General features: G+C 38.8%; 1 protein-coding gene and 1 pseudogene across 2 annotated transcripts in view; one reads left to right on the top strand and one right to left on the bottom strand.

Annotated features, from left to right (window-relative positions):
* CDKL5 (cyclin dependent kinase like 5) overlaps positions 1 to 14,067 on the bottom strand; it is a 192,650-nt gene that overhangs the window by 152,743 nt on the left and 25,840 nt on the right. Inside the window, exon 2 of one of the 2 annotated variants that reach the window (XM_036840691.1) lies at positions 7,320 to 7,373. The exons of the other annotated variant lie outside the window; for it this stretch is intronic. The gene's annotated coding sequence lies outside the window, so the exon portion shown is untranslated. The remainder of the gene's footprint in view (positions 1 to 7,319; positions 7,374 to 14,067) is intronic. 2 annotated transcript variants of the gene reach the window in all.
* Positions 9,144 to 9,710, top strand: LOC118889073 (annotated as a pseudogene).

Raw genomic sequence — 14,067 nt, 5'->3', positions numbered from 1 at the left:
TACTCCCCTACCCTGTCAGATCATCCATTAAAAAAAAAAATCAACTAGAAAGTGTTACACATGCACTGCAGAGACAGAAAGCAGACCTGGAGCACAAAGGATGTAGTGGGAGTCTGAGAACAGCAGACCACTTAATTTTGCTGGCTGAATGTATCAACCTAGCTGACAAATTTTTTAGGCTCTGTATCTCAAAGAGCCTAGACATTCTCAAATTAAAATCTCTTGCAAAAGGTCATCTCCTTTTATTCACCATTACTAGAATGGAGTATGAACATTTCAGAAAGTCAGCAGAAAGTCTTATGGCATACTCGGTTATTTTTAATCCCAAATCCACCAAAGACTATGTAGTTATTCATATTTAAATTTTGAAATAAATAAATAAATAAATAAGGAACTTCCCTGGTGGTCCAGTGGTTAAGAATCCACCTTCCAATGCAGGGGACGCGGGTTCGATCCCTGGTCAGGGAGCTAAGATCCCACACGTCATGGGGCAACTAAGCCCACGCGCCTCAACTAGAGAGCCCGCAAGCAGCAACTACAGAGCCCACATGCTCTGGAGCCCGCGTGCCACAACGAAGAGCCCACGCGCCACAACGAAGAGCCCACGCGCCGCCACAACGAAAGATCCCGCATGCCGCAACTAAGACCCGACGCAGCCAAAAATAAATAAATAAATAAATATTTTTTAAAAATAAATTTTGTACCTGTTTTCCTCTCCAAAATTTGAATATTTTCTGACCTGTAATTAATTTATTGGGATTGTAAAACTTTAATAACAAAGAGAAAAATCAGTAAATAAGGTACAGAGAAACTATAATAAAATACATTAGGAAAAGGCCATGGTGTTAATAAGAAAAAGAAGAAAAGTTATTCAAAGTACAGCATTTTAAATCCTCAAGTGATAATAGTATATGAACAGTTCCTCAGTAAATACCATAAGGAAATGGAAATCTTGAGGCTCAAAGTATTATAACATCCTCATCATCTACTGATGAGATGTATCTGAAAGAGCAGCCCAAAATGGGAAGCACAATGCACTGGATCATTCTATTGTAAACTTGGTCCACCTGGGAACTGTGTTTCCCAGAATTTCCTTCCCTGTACAGTATACCGAGTTAGAGATGGCCAAACTCTTGGAAGGTCTTTACGATAAGACATGGTGAGAATAAATGCAGAGGTGCCTGGGGCAGGTTTCAGCTTGTCCTCAACTCTCCTCTTATCCCCTCTGTGTCCAGCTCTTCTTCTTCACCTGATCAACAGTGGCCTAAGACCCAACAACAGATGCCTGACTCTGGGCTTTGTACCCAGGGAAGCAACAGCTACACAGAGGCAACAGCCTTCCACAGACCTCTCCAGGATCATCCTCTTTGCATTCTCACTTTGATGTCTGTATACACTTGCTTCTTAAAATTTTCCCACTAAGTTCTGACTTACACGCCTGTACCAGTAATTCAGGAGGCTCTATTAGTGACTATTTTTCTGATCCTTCTGCTTCCTGATTTTCACATTCCCAGCAACTCCTACAATCTGTATACAGTCTGAGTACTATAATAAATCCCTTATTCAATAACACTCACAGCGGTTCAATTTCTCATACTGAATCCTGAGCAATATACTCAAAATTCAGCAATTAATTTGTAATCCAGCAGTACTGACAGAATGGACTGAATGACTGAAAGCCATTTCCCTGTTAATACTAAGCTGAATTTTTCCTGAGATAACCAGGTACACTTCATCCATTTACTTCTATAAGTGGGAAATGTTCTCTGCTTTCTATCAAGTGATTCCTAAAAAAGACTGCTCAATTGCTTTCATCTTTAATTATTTTCCTACATATAGCACATAAAAATATATATTAAATAATCCAAATTATAGTATTTGTTTATTCCAAGTTGTTTTAATAAGTGTTAATGTTTCAGTTTATTTAAGTGTTGTTTTAATCAATTTGTCATCTGGGGACTTGCTAAGAGAAGAGACAAATGGACTAAAAATTAATTATTTTTAAGAAGTCTTCTGTGAATTGGGCCCATGAATTCTAATTATAAAATTATAAAAATACAAAACTTATCAAGTAGTCACTAGAAACATCTTCCCCCAAAAAAGAAACAAATATATACTAAGCACTCAAGGCCTGAACTAGATACTAGTAAGTCTGATTCAACAATATATATATTTTTTAAAGTCACGTTTTCTAAAGATTCCCCAAGCTCTATTTGGAACTTAACCTTAACAGCCTAACATACATTTTTATATAGCTTTTATAAATTATCAACTATTTCTTTCATGACTATGACATTAAGATATCCTATAGTTAGCCTACCACATTCAAGGGCATAAAAACAACTCACAATTGAGAAGATATACTGCCATAAGGAAGAACTATAATTAAATACCAGATTCAGGTACCGATCTCTAAAGTGCTCCCTGTGACTGAGAAAAATTACTATATATGAAAACCCAGCTTTATAAGTAGCTAAAATATGCATGGAGTGGAGAGGGAAAGATCAGGAAATATTATTCATGCTAATAAATGAACCTTTGTTTTACAAAAGGAGTCACCTCATAACTTATTTGAAAGGAAGATCCTTAAGGAGTGTTTAAAATTATTCCATCTAGAAAAACTCTCAGAAACAGACTATTTTACAAGATAGTGTTATTCTATAAAAACACATTAGGGCTTCCCTGGTGGCGCAGTGGTTGAGAATCTGCCTGCTAATGCAGGGGACACGGGTTCGAGCCCTGGTCTGGGAAGATCCCACATGCCGCGGAGCAACTAGGCCCGTGAGCCACAACTACTGAGCCTGCGCGTCTGGAACTTGTGCTCCGCAACAAGAGAGGCCGCGACAGTGAGAGGCCCGCGCACCGCAATGAAGAGTGGCCCCCGCTCACCACAACAAGAGAAAGCCCTCTCACAGAAACGAAGACCCAACACAGCCAAAAATAAATAAATAAATAAATAAATAAATAAATAAATTTATTAAAAAAAAAACACATTAAAAACTGTAAAAGCTAGCATTTGTGTTTACTTAAGGCCCACCGTTGGGCTTCTACCCACAAAATGGTATAGAATTTATATTTTGGGTGGAAAGGATTTCTTTAGCCCCCTGTATAAATTTCCAACTCAAGAAAGGCACATACAACTAATAAAATGACTCAGTAAAACACCACTGGGAAAATAAATAAGTAGCATTTTACTCTATGTGGCTTTCTACAGAATCCTAAAACATTTACTATAAAGATAAATTTTACTTACAGTGTCAATACATTTTGAAAAGAATACAGACCATTCTGAATTATTAAGGTCACAATTTTTTTTAACTTGAATCAGTCTCACACCCCATCCATTTGCTGTTTATAATTACAGCTATTTTTTTAAGATAGAAAACTGCAAATTGAATTCAAATATATCATGCTCTAAAATTAGAACAAGATTTTCCTCTAAACTTGATCTTTTAAAAATTGTAATCTAGAGGAATAATAAAATTATTTTACCTGCTAGATTGGTTAAAGACACTAATATTTTTTTTTTAATTTATTTATTTATTTATTTATGGCTGTGTTGGGTCTTCGTTTCTGTGCGAGGGCTTTCTCTAGTTGTGGCAAGCGGGGGCCACTCTTCATCGCCGTGCACGGGCCTCTCACTGTCGCAGCCTCTGTTGTTGCGGAGCACAAGCTCCAGACGCGCAGGCTCAGTAGTTGTGGCTCACGGGCCCTGTTGCTCCGCGGCATGTGGGATCTTCCCCGACCAGGGCTCGAACCCGTGTCCCCTGCATTGGCAGGCAGATTCTCAACCACTGTGCCACCAGGGAAGCCCGACACTAATATTTTTAATGAGCACATCTGAGTCATCACTTGCAATAGTTCTAAAAGTTTTCTAAAGTCTAATGACAATTTGCACACATACCACGTTAACTGAACACCCATCACGCGTAAAGTGTTGTGAAAGGGGGGGTGGTGGTGGTGAGGATTTCATTCCACGACAGTAATTAGAGCTGCAGCTTCTGTTTGCCCATTCCCATAATTCCCAAAATAGTCAATAGAGCCCTTGCTTGTCATAATTGCCTCTTGCTGGTCCATCACTACAGCTCCATTTTGCTACCACTGAAATTCCACAACCAGGATGGCACAGACTCCCCTGTGGAGAGGAGCCTGCAGAGGTTGTCTGTTTTAAGCTGCAATCACTTTTTCCTGAGACTCCTCAGCATCTGTTGGCTACCTCACTGACAGTAGCCCACAGACTCCTCCAGTTCAGAGAGGCACGCATGACATTGCCAGAGGACAAGCTGCAACAAGACTCTGATCCCTCAGCTGCAACCCACCAAGTTACTAGTCAACTTGGAATTTTCCTCCATGAAACACTATCTGACACTTCCCCACACTGACACTCATACGCCACTTCTCTCCCCACGCAGTTCTGAGAGTTCTTCCTGCAATTCGTCTCTATTGGCACCACATGGCATTACCCTGGCAAGCCAATGCCCTCTGCAAAGTGGAGAGCTCCCTGGGCTACCTCGGGTGGGTGGCTTCTAGGAATGATGCTTAAGACAGCACATGAGAGGTACGCTGTGGCTTCACTAGTGACTCCACTACTTTGAGGAATTATTTAAACTACTGATAAGCTTTCATACATAAGTCCTTGGGATACACATTAAGAGTTCTCACCACTAAAACTAAATTTTAAAGGTTTAAAATAAAGATTTTTATAAGATCTGTTTATATAGCCTTTAGGGACATTAATGATGTCTCAAAAGATACTAGTACCTTTCTCTGGGCTTCATGGCTGTTGAAGTACCCAGAGATTTGGGTTTAAATTCAAAGGCAAATCAAAAATAAGAATGGAATACAGTTTGAACTTTTTATTTAAGAAAAATTTCTGCTTCCAGTAAAGCTGCCTGCGTAATTCAGGCAAACCGTTCCACTGCAAACAAGTAGAAAGCTGGACAAAAATATGACAACTGGGAATGAAGGGAAAAAACTATTATTTAGACTGTACATATAGAAAATCCAAAATAAGCTATAAACTATCAGAAAAAAATCAGTTTATCAAAACTGAGGGATACAAAAGATAATATCTAGAAATCAACTGTATTTCTATATACCAGCAATAAAGTTAGAAAATGAATTTTTAATACCATTTACAATACCATCAAAAAATATCGAATTCCTATCAAAAACAGAAAGAAAAGTGGTAAACCTCTACACAGAAAGCTAAAGAAAACAGTATTTTTAAAAATTAAAGGACACCTAATAAGTGAAGGGATGTTCCATGTTCTTGAGATTTAACATTGTAAAGATGTCAATTCTATCCAAATTGATCTAGAGATCCAATAGAATCCCAAGCAATCCTAACAAGTTTTTAAATGGAAATTTGTAGGCTGGTTCAAAAATGTATAAAGAAATGCAAATGGCCAAGGAAAACAAGACACCTCGAAGAATAACAAAAAGACTTTCTCTCCAGATATCAGGACTTACTACGAAGCACAGTCATTAAGACAATGTATAAGACAAAGAGATGAAAGGAAAGAACAGAAAGCACAGAAATATCATACATGAAATGGATGCTTTTTGTACAATAATGTTGTCACTGCAGACCAGTGAGGAAAGTTTGATCTTTGCAATAAATGGTACTAAGACATTTGGATATGCATAAAGGAAAACAAAATTAAAATTGACCTCTAACTCATACCATATACAACATTAATTTCAGATGGATTATAGATCTCAGTGTAAAAGTCAAAACAATAAAGCTCCTAAAAGATAATGTAGGAGAATATCTCTTTGTGCATACAAGCACCAACCAATAAGGACAGATAAACTAGACACAAAGTAAATCACGTTACACACACACACATTTTTTTAAATGGTCAGTGCATGGTGATAATAAAAAGCAGACCAACTTTTAGTCAGTAGTTACATGGATTTAAAATTCTCTATAGAAAATGCACTGTGGACTGTCTGAACCCGGGGCAGAACACACCCATTTCTCCTAGCCCTTGATACACTACTAACTTTGGCCAGCGGGGAGGGGGGGGTGTCAGTGTTTACGTGTTCACCTGGGTCAAGTTACATAAGTGTTGGCTTTGTGACAATTCACTGATGTCTTGTATACCTTAAGTGTTTATCATGCTTCACTATAAAATAGTTTAAAAAGTCAATGGATTGCAAATGGCAAAATTTCTTTCTTTTTTATGGCTGAGTAATATTCCTCTGTGTGTGTCTGTGTGTCTCTGTGTGTGTGTGTGTGTGTATCACATCTTTATCCATTCATCTGTTAATGGACACTTAGGTTGCTTACATCTTGGCTATTGTAAATAATGCTGTTATGAACACTGAGGTACATGTATCTTTTTGAATTAGTGTTTTCATTTTCTTTGGACGTATACCCAGGAGTGGAATTGCTGGATCATACGGTAGTTCTATTTTTAGGTTTTTTGTTACTTTTGTTTTAGTTTTTTTGTTATTTGTGGTCTTTTTGATGATAGCCATTCTGACAGGTGTGAGGTGATATCTCATTGTGGTTTCGATTTGCATTTCTCTGATGATTAGTGATGAAAAGCATCTTTTCATGTGCTTGTTGACCATCTCTATGTCTTCTTTGGAAAAATGTCTATTCAGGTCTTCTGCCCATTTTTTAATCATAGTGCTTGGGGTTTTTTGATATTGAGTTATATGAGCTGTTTATATATTGTGGATATTAATCTCTTATTGGTAATATCATTTGCAAATATTTTCTCCCATTCAGTAGGTTGTTTTTTTGTTTTGTGGATGGAAATTTTACCATTTGCAACAACATAGATGGACCTGGAGAGTATTATGCTTACTGAAATAAGTCAGAGCAAGACAAATACTGTATGTTATCACTTATATGTGGAATCTAAAAAAAAAATAGAACTAGTGAGTATAACAAAAAAGAAACAGCCTCACAGATATAGAAAACAAATTAGAAGTTACCAGTAGGAAGAAGGAAGGGGAAGGGGCAAGATAGGGGTAGGGAATTAAGAGGTAGGAACAACTATGTATAAAATAAGCAACAAGGATATATTGTACAGCACAGAGAATATAGCCAATATTTTATAATAACTATAAATGGATATAACCTATAAAATTTTTGAATCACTGTATGCTGTACACCTGAAACTAATATAATATTGTAAATCAATTATACCTCAATTTTTTTAATTAAAAAAATTTAAAAGAAAAAAGTCAATGAATGAGTATGTACACCTCTTAATTTACAAAATAATAATAAAAAAAGAGACAAAAGTTGAATACCCTTAATATGTTAGTGTGGTATTGTGACAAGAATAAGAAATACATACTTGGTCTTTGTTCCACTGTTTCTGGCACAGCACTCCTAAAACTCTTGGAATTTCCTAAGGGATGAAAGCAACAAAGGTGTCTCTTGTTATGGTAATGAGGTGACTTAGAAAGCCCCTAGGTAACCTAAGGGTGGGGGTGGCTTGCCAGTGGAGACAACCACATGATCAGAGGGTTGGAACTTTCAGTCCTACCGCCACCCTACCTCTGGGGAGGGGGGAGGGGCTGGAGAATGAGTTCAATCATCAGTGGCCAATGATCTAATCAATCATGCTACCTAATGAAGACCCCATAAAAACCCAAAGGGACAGGGTTCGGAGAGCTTCCGGGTTGGTGAACATGTGGAGATTTGGTCAGAGTGGCAGTCTCAGAGAGGGCATGGAAGCTCCACGTCCCCTCCCTTCCCCCATACCTTGCCCTATGCATCTCTTCCATTTGGCGGGTCCCTGAATTATATCCTTTTATAATAAACTGCTAATCTAGGAAGTAAAATGTTTCTCTGAGTTCTGTGAGCCGCTCTAGGAAATTAATCTAACACAAGGAGGGGTCATTAGAACCTCCAATCTGCAGCCAGCCAGTCAGAAGCCCAGGTGACCACCTGGACATGTGACTGGCATCTGAAAGGAGGGGCAGTCCTTTAGGACTGAGCCCTTAACTTGTGGGATCTGATGCTATCTCCAGATAGTGTCAAAATTGAGTTGAATTGTAGGACACCCAGCTGATGATGGAGGATTGCTTGGTGGTATGGGAAACACACACACACACACACACACACACACACACACACACACACACACGAATTAGATGCAGAATCCTAGTTGATGATCAGAAGTGGAATTGGTCCCAGAATTGTAGTAGCATCTTACAAATCAGTATAACGTAAACACTCAAAGAGAAAACAGAAAAAGAACAGATATAAACCGACCTTTCACAAAAGAAATACAACTGTCTAATAAATCGATGAAAGCCTGTTCAATCTCACTAGTCATCAATTAAGTAAAAAAAAAAGAGAGAGAGCGAAATCTCTTTTAACCTATCAGGCTGGTAATGATTAAGTAACTGACAAATATCTAGTGCTCTTTCTTGGGAAAATGTGAACTCACATTCACAGTAGGTAGAAATATAAAGGTTTCTGGAAAGTAATCTGGCAATAGGTATCAACATTTTAAACGTATGAGTACCATTTGATTCAAAAATCCATCCTACTTCTAGAGATTTATGCTAAGGAGACCATCAGACAAATGGACAAAGATGGATACTGCAAAGGCTGTATACTGCAGTGCTATTCATAATAATCAACAACAAAAAACCACCTAGCATTAGTCAATGTAGGATTGATAAAGTAAACGATATCACATCATATAAATGGAAAATCATACCACTACTAAAATTATTTAACTATATTCAGTGATACAGAAAAATGGCCATAATATTTTAAGTAAAAAAAAAAAAATCATACTATAGAACATGGTATATTCTGTCAATGAAAAAAACCTTTTTCACAAAACTAAGAAATGAGCAAACTGTACTCCACATCTCTGCTTGTCGCTTAAGAAATTCACTGGTAGCTAGCTGCCTATTTAAAAAGAGAATTCTGGAACTTGCTATTGGCCTATGTATGAGACCATTTTATGTCCAATATTAATTGGTTCTTATAAGACACGAGAATAACCTTGTTATTCTAATAAAAGACACAACGCTTCACCTTTTTCGTCTTAAAATATAGTTGGGGAGCAGCCGCCGCCTCTTGGGCCGCACTCCCGGCCGCCCCTCCTTCTCCTCGCAGTGCCACACCGCCGGAGGCCGAGCGGCCTCAGCCGCGGGCACTATAGCTTCTGGAGTTACAGTGAATGATGAAGTCATCAACGTTTTTAATGATATGAAAGTAAGGAAATCTTCTACACAAGAGGAGATCAAAAAAACAAAGAAAGCAGTTCTCTTCTGTTTAAGCGATGACAAAAGACAAATAATTGTAGAGGAAGCAAAGCAGATCTTGGGCTCCTGAAAGTGCACCTTTAAAAAGCAAGATGATTTATGCTAGTTCTAAAGATGCCATTAAAAAGAAATTTACAGGTATTAAACATGAGTAGCAAGTAAATGGCTTGGATGATATAAAGGACCATTCAACACTTGGAGAGAAATTGGAAGGCAAGGTAGTAGTTTCACTTGAAGGAAAACCCTTATAAAATGACAGTCAAGTGCCATCTGGATCTTAAGGAGCTTCCATTTCTCCAGCTCAGTCAATTGGAATAGTATTAGGTTTTGTTTTTTTTCCTTCCTCTTCCCACTGGGTCCTTCCAACACAATGAATGAAGGAAATATCATTCATGTAAGCAGACTATCAAGAGATTGCCATTAGACTGTTTAATACTGTTACTTTTATGTAGAACCCAAGGAACGCCTTCCCATCATATTTTAGCCAAAACAACTGGTTATGCCTCCCTTGCAGCAAGCACTACAATGAATGTGACTGTCAATGTGAATAGCTTAGAACACTACAAAGGGTTAAGCTAATTGAATGCCTTGAAAGTATTATCCACTGGTGAGATGGTAAACTTTATTCAGTATTATTTATAGTTGCACTTGACTGAAGTTCTGTGAGGCTTGAGCATTCGTACACCTCACCTGCCTTGGCAAGCGTATTTTTTGTGACATAGCAGCACGGATATAACACTATGCATTGAAAGCATTTTTTTTGTAGAGTTTAACCCCCTACCCCAAAAGGAATGCCAATTAAGTTGTGTTAACTGTGTCATCAACTTATCCTAGTACCTCAGTGTTCATTCCCATACCTGCGTATCTTTTTTTTTTTTTTTATAAATTTATTTTATTTATTTATTTTTGGCGGCGTTGGGTCTTCGTTGCTGCATGCGGGCTTTCTCTACTTGCGGTGAGCGGGGGCTACTCTTTGTTGCAGTGCACAGGCTTCTCATTGCGGTGGCTTCTCTTGTTGCCGAGCACGGGCTCTAGGCATGCGGGCTTCAGTAGTTGTGTCACAGGGGCTCAACAGTTGTGGTGCACGGGCTTAGTTGCTCTGCGGCATGTGGGATCTTCCCAGACCAGGGCTCGAACCTGTGTCCCCTGCACTGGCAGGCGGATTCTTAACCACTGCGCATCTTCTTAAAAGAAATAGCTGTTATTAATGTCTTTTTGTTTTCCATTGAGTGCACACTACTGAATAAGTGTAGGAGTTTTATGTTTACCATGTAAGTCTTCCAACACTAAAGGTATTTTGAATATCAGTCATGATGGCAATTTCTGTATAAAAGAGCCTTAAATGGAACATTGTTTTTGAGATCAAACTCTCCACCCTCACAAAAATGGCCACGTTGCAATAAAAATTGTGGCATATTACAAAAAGAAAAAAAATATATATATATATTTATATATATATACACACACACACACATACACACACACAGTTAGTTGGGGTTCTTCTCCCTAGACTAATGTTGGCATACCAGACATCTGAGACTGTTTTGCGCCAGATTTCCTCTGTAATAAATGGTATGGACAGGACTTTTGATGACCATGTGAAATGAAACTGCACTCTTTAACAATTAGCTGCTTATATAAACCTTTTGTTTCTCAAATATAAAATTCATCAATTTCCAAACACACACTGACCTGGGTACACTCATGTGTGTAACACTGACAGGTGTTCAAGATCAATTTACCTAAGGAATTCTGTTTTTAGGATTGTATAATTCTATGTATAAAACACTGAGTTTAAATACACAAATGGATACTCAGATATTTAAATAGAAAAATGTATTGCTTTTCACTGGAAGGTGAGATTCGAAATGATTTTGCTTTTGCCCTCACCTTCCCTTATGGTGTTTCTTACACTGAGCCTGTATCATTCTGGGGAAGAAGCTATTCTTATTTTTAGAAAAAATTACCTTCCCCCATATCCCACTTCCCATACCATGTGGCATCTCTACCCTCTGCCCACACTGTGTCAGAAAGCACCACCATGCTCTCCCAACACCAGGTTCAAAGCCTCAGCTTATTCTGAGGCAGTTACCTTTGTCTGGACACTTACCCAGGTGGCTGTCAAGGCTTATCCAGCCACATTGCTCCTTGGCAGCGGTCCTTTCATTTCCCAAGGCTACTCCTCCCCTAATTTACTTCACCACTTTCAATTATCTTTTAGTTTTAATTCACCCTATAAAAGTCTGTCAACTCACTCTTCCTAAAGTAAGCCCCCAGAAGGTCCCTTTCTTAACTGAAATGGTTCCCTGGGGGGGCCCCTACATACTCCTACTCTAGTATTCAAGGTCTCTATTGTAATCCTGTCTTTTTGTTCTCATCACTGCTTTTCTTAAACCCTTAGTCTTCAAGTAAAGGGCAATTGACTTTTCTCTGACCAAGCAAGTGTAGGCCAGTGGTTCTCAAACTTCAGCACATCACAACCACCTGGAGAGCTTGTTAAAACCCAGATTTCTGGGATCAACTCCCAGAGTTTCCGGTTCAGTAGGTCTGGAGTGGCGCCCAATAATTTGCATTTCTAACAGGTTTCCAGGTGATGCTGATGCTGCTGGTCTGGGACCACACTCTGAGAACCACTTGGTATAGATTATATTGATACTTTCCCGCTCCATGACTCCATCAAGCAATTCCCTTCCCCTGGCATACACAACCACCACAGCTGACATCCTTTCATTGATTGACTTCATACAGCAACCCCTCTACATGAAGTCATATATGAGTGTCTTCCCCTCTCTGCAACCCAAATAGGATGTGATATGCTGTGATACAGAAGCCCCACAGCCCTTTATTTGTAATTCTAGTGACAATATATTTGGTTTTGTATCATTATATGCGTCTCCATATCAATTAGACTAGGATTATGGGAGACTTATTGGCCTTTGGATATGGAGATGCCTAGAACAGAACTTTGCAGGTACCAAGAACTCAGTTTGATAAATATCATATATTAATGCATATATGTGGAATCTAGAAAAATGGTACAGATGAACCGGTTTGCAAGGCAGAAATAGAGACACAGATGTAGAGAACAAATGTATGCACACCAAGGGGGGGGAAAGCAGGGGGGGGCAGGGGTCGTGCTGGGATGAATTGGGAGATTGGGATTGACATATATACACTAATATGTATGAAATTGATAACTAATAAAAACAAACAAACAAAAAGAACTCAGTTTGAAACTTGCTGAATTTAACTAGTAGCATTTCAAGTGGGTCTTGTTTTTCATTCTGCTACACACTTCACACTGTAAGCCCTCAAACAGTAGCTAGTGATATCAATGACATGCAAAGAACACAAGTTCCCATGGCAAAAGGCAACTGGAACACAGCACTCGACACAGTCAAGTTACAAAGGCAGGAACCAAAAGGAAGAGGAAGGGTGAAGGAGAAAGAAGAAGGAAGATGAAGGAGGAAGAAGGAAGAAGATCCTGCTATTTGCAACAACTTGGATGAACCTGAAGGGCATTATGCTAAGTGAAATAAACCGAGAAGGACAAACACTGTATGCTATCACTTATATGTGAAATCTTAAAAAGGAAGGAGGAAGAAGAAAAAAGAAGGCTAAAGCCTGGGAGGAAATCCAGTAGCTGTACTTTCTAGGCCTCTTCCCCTTGGAGGTGAGCAGCCTATGGAAAAGGAGTGTAATAGGTCTGTGTTACAGTAGCACCCAGCACAGGGAAGGGTTCGACGTACAGAGTCTCGACAGTACCAGACTGGGTCTCTCTCTGCCCCACCAGTATTCTAAGAACAAGGGACTGGATCTGTAATATTTATATTTCCAGCACCTACACAGTGCTTAGAATGTAATACACCCTCAATATTTGTTTTTTTAATTGGCATGAGAGTGGAAAGAATGGTGTGGCTATGAATAACACTTTGAGGACAGAAGCAACAGAACTTGCTAACCAGAATGTGGAATTAAATAAAGGAAGAACTCTAGTACTATGAACAGAAAAAGGAAAGTCTGGAAGAGGGGCTGAGTTTGGGGAAAGAAGTTTAAAAGAAAGGTATGTGGCACTTACTACTCACAAAACTATATACTAGATACTTTAAGAACTGCAAAGGTGCAAATTGCTCTCAGAAGTTACAGTCCAGTAGGGGGAATGTATGTATACAACTACAGTGGGAAAAAAAAAAGAGAGAGAGAGAGAGAAATGCTGTAAAAGGGACGCTGATGAAGTGTTGTGGATGTGTAGAAGAGAGAAAAGCATACTTCCAGAAGCTCAGGGTTAGGGTTAAAACAATAAAGCATTACCACAAGGACAGAAAGAGGAAGGTGGCCAAAGGCAGAATGTTAAAGAAAACAAAGATACTGCAGAGGGAGGAGACTAGAAATGGGAGTAGGAAGACTGGGAGTGTGTGACAGAAAAGAAGGGAAGACAGTTTGAAGGAGATCCAGACTATCAAATGCCATAAAGTAGTAAATACGTGCCAAAAAGCCCTAATTGTTGTTACCATCCACAGCCCAGTTCAGGTTCTATCTACTCTCAAACCGCTCAGATTCCTCCAGGCTCCAATTAATTTTGCCTCTCCATAAATTCCCATTGTGCTATTAGGATACATGTGCACAGACAAGAACCATGTATTATTATTTTTTAATTGAAGTATAGTTGATTCCCAATGTTGTGTTAGTTTCTGGTGTACAACAAAGTGATTCAGTTATACATATATATAATAGTTTGCATTTGCTAATCCCAAACTCCCAATTCATCCCTCCCCCACGGCAACCACAAGTTTGTTCTCTATGTCTGTGAGTCTG

This window comes from Balaenoptera musculus, chromosome X, assembly GCF_009873245.2.
Source record: "Balaenoptera musculus isolate JJ_BM4_2016_0621 chromosome X, mBalMus1.pri.v3, whole genome shotgun sequence".
In the NCBI taxonomy this organism is placed as follows: Eukaryota; Metazoa; Chordata; class Mammalia; order Artiodactyla; family Balaenopteridae; genus Balaenoptera; species Balaenoptera musculus.
The sequence above is the reverse complement of the archived record's forward strand: the minus strand, read 5'-3'. Positions and strand labels throughout refer to the sequence as shown.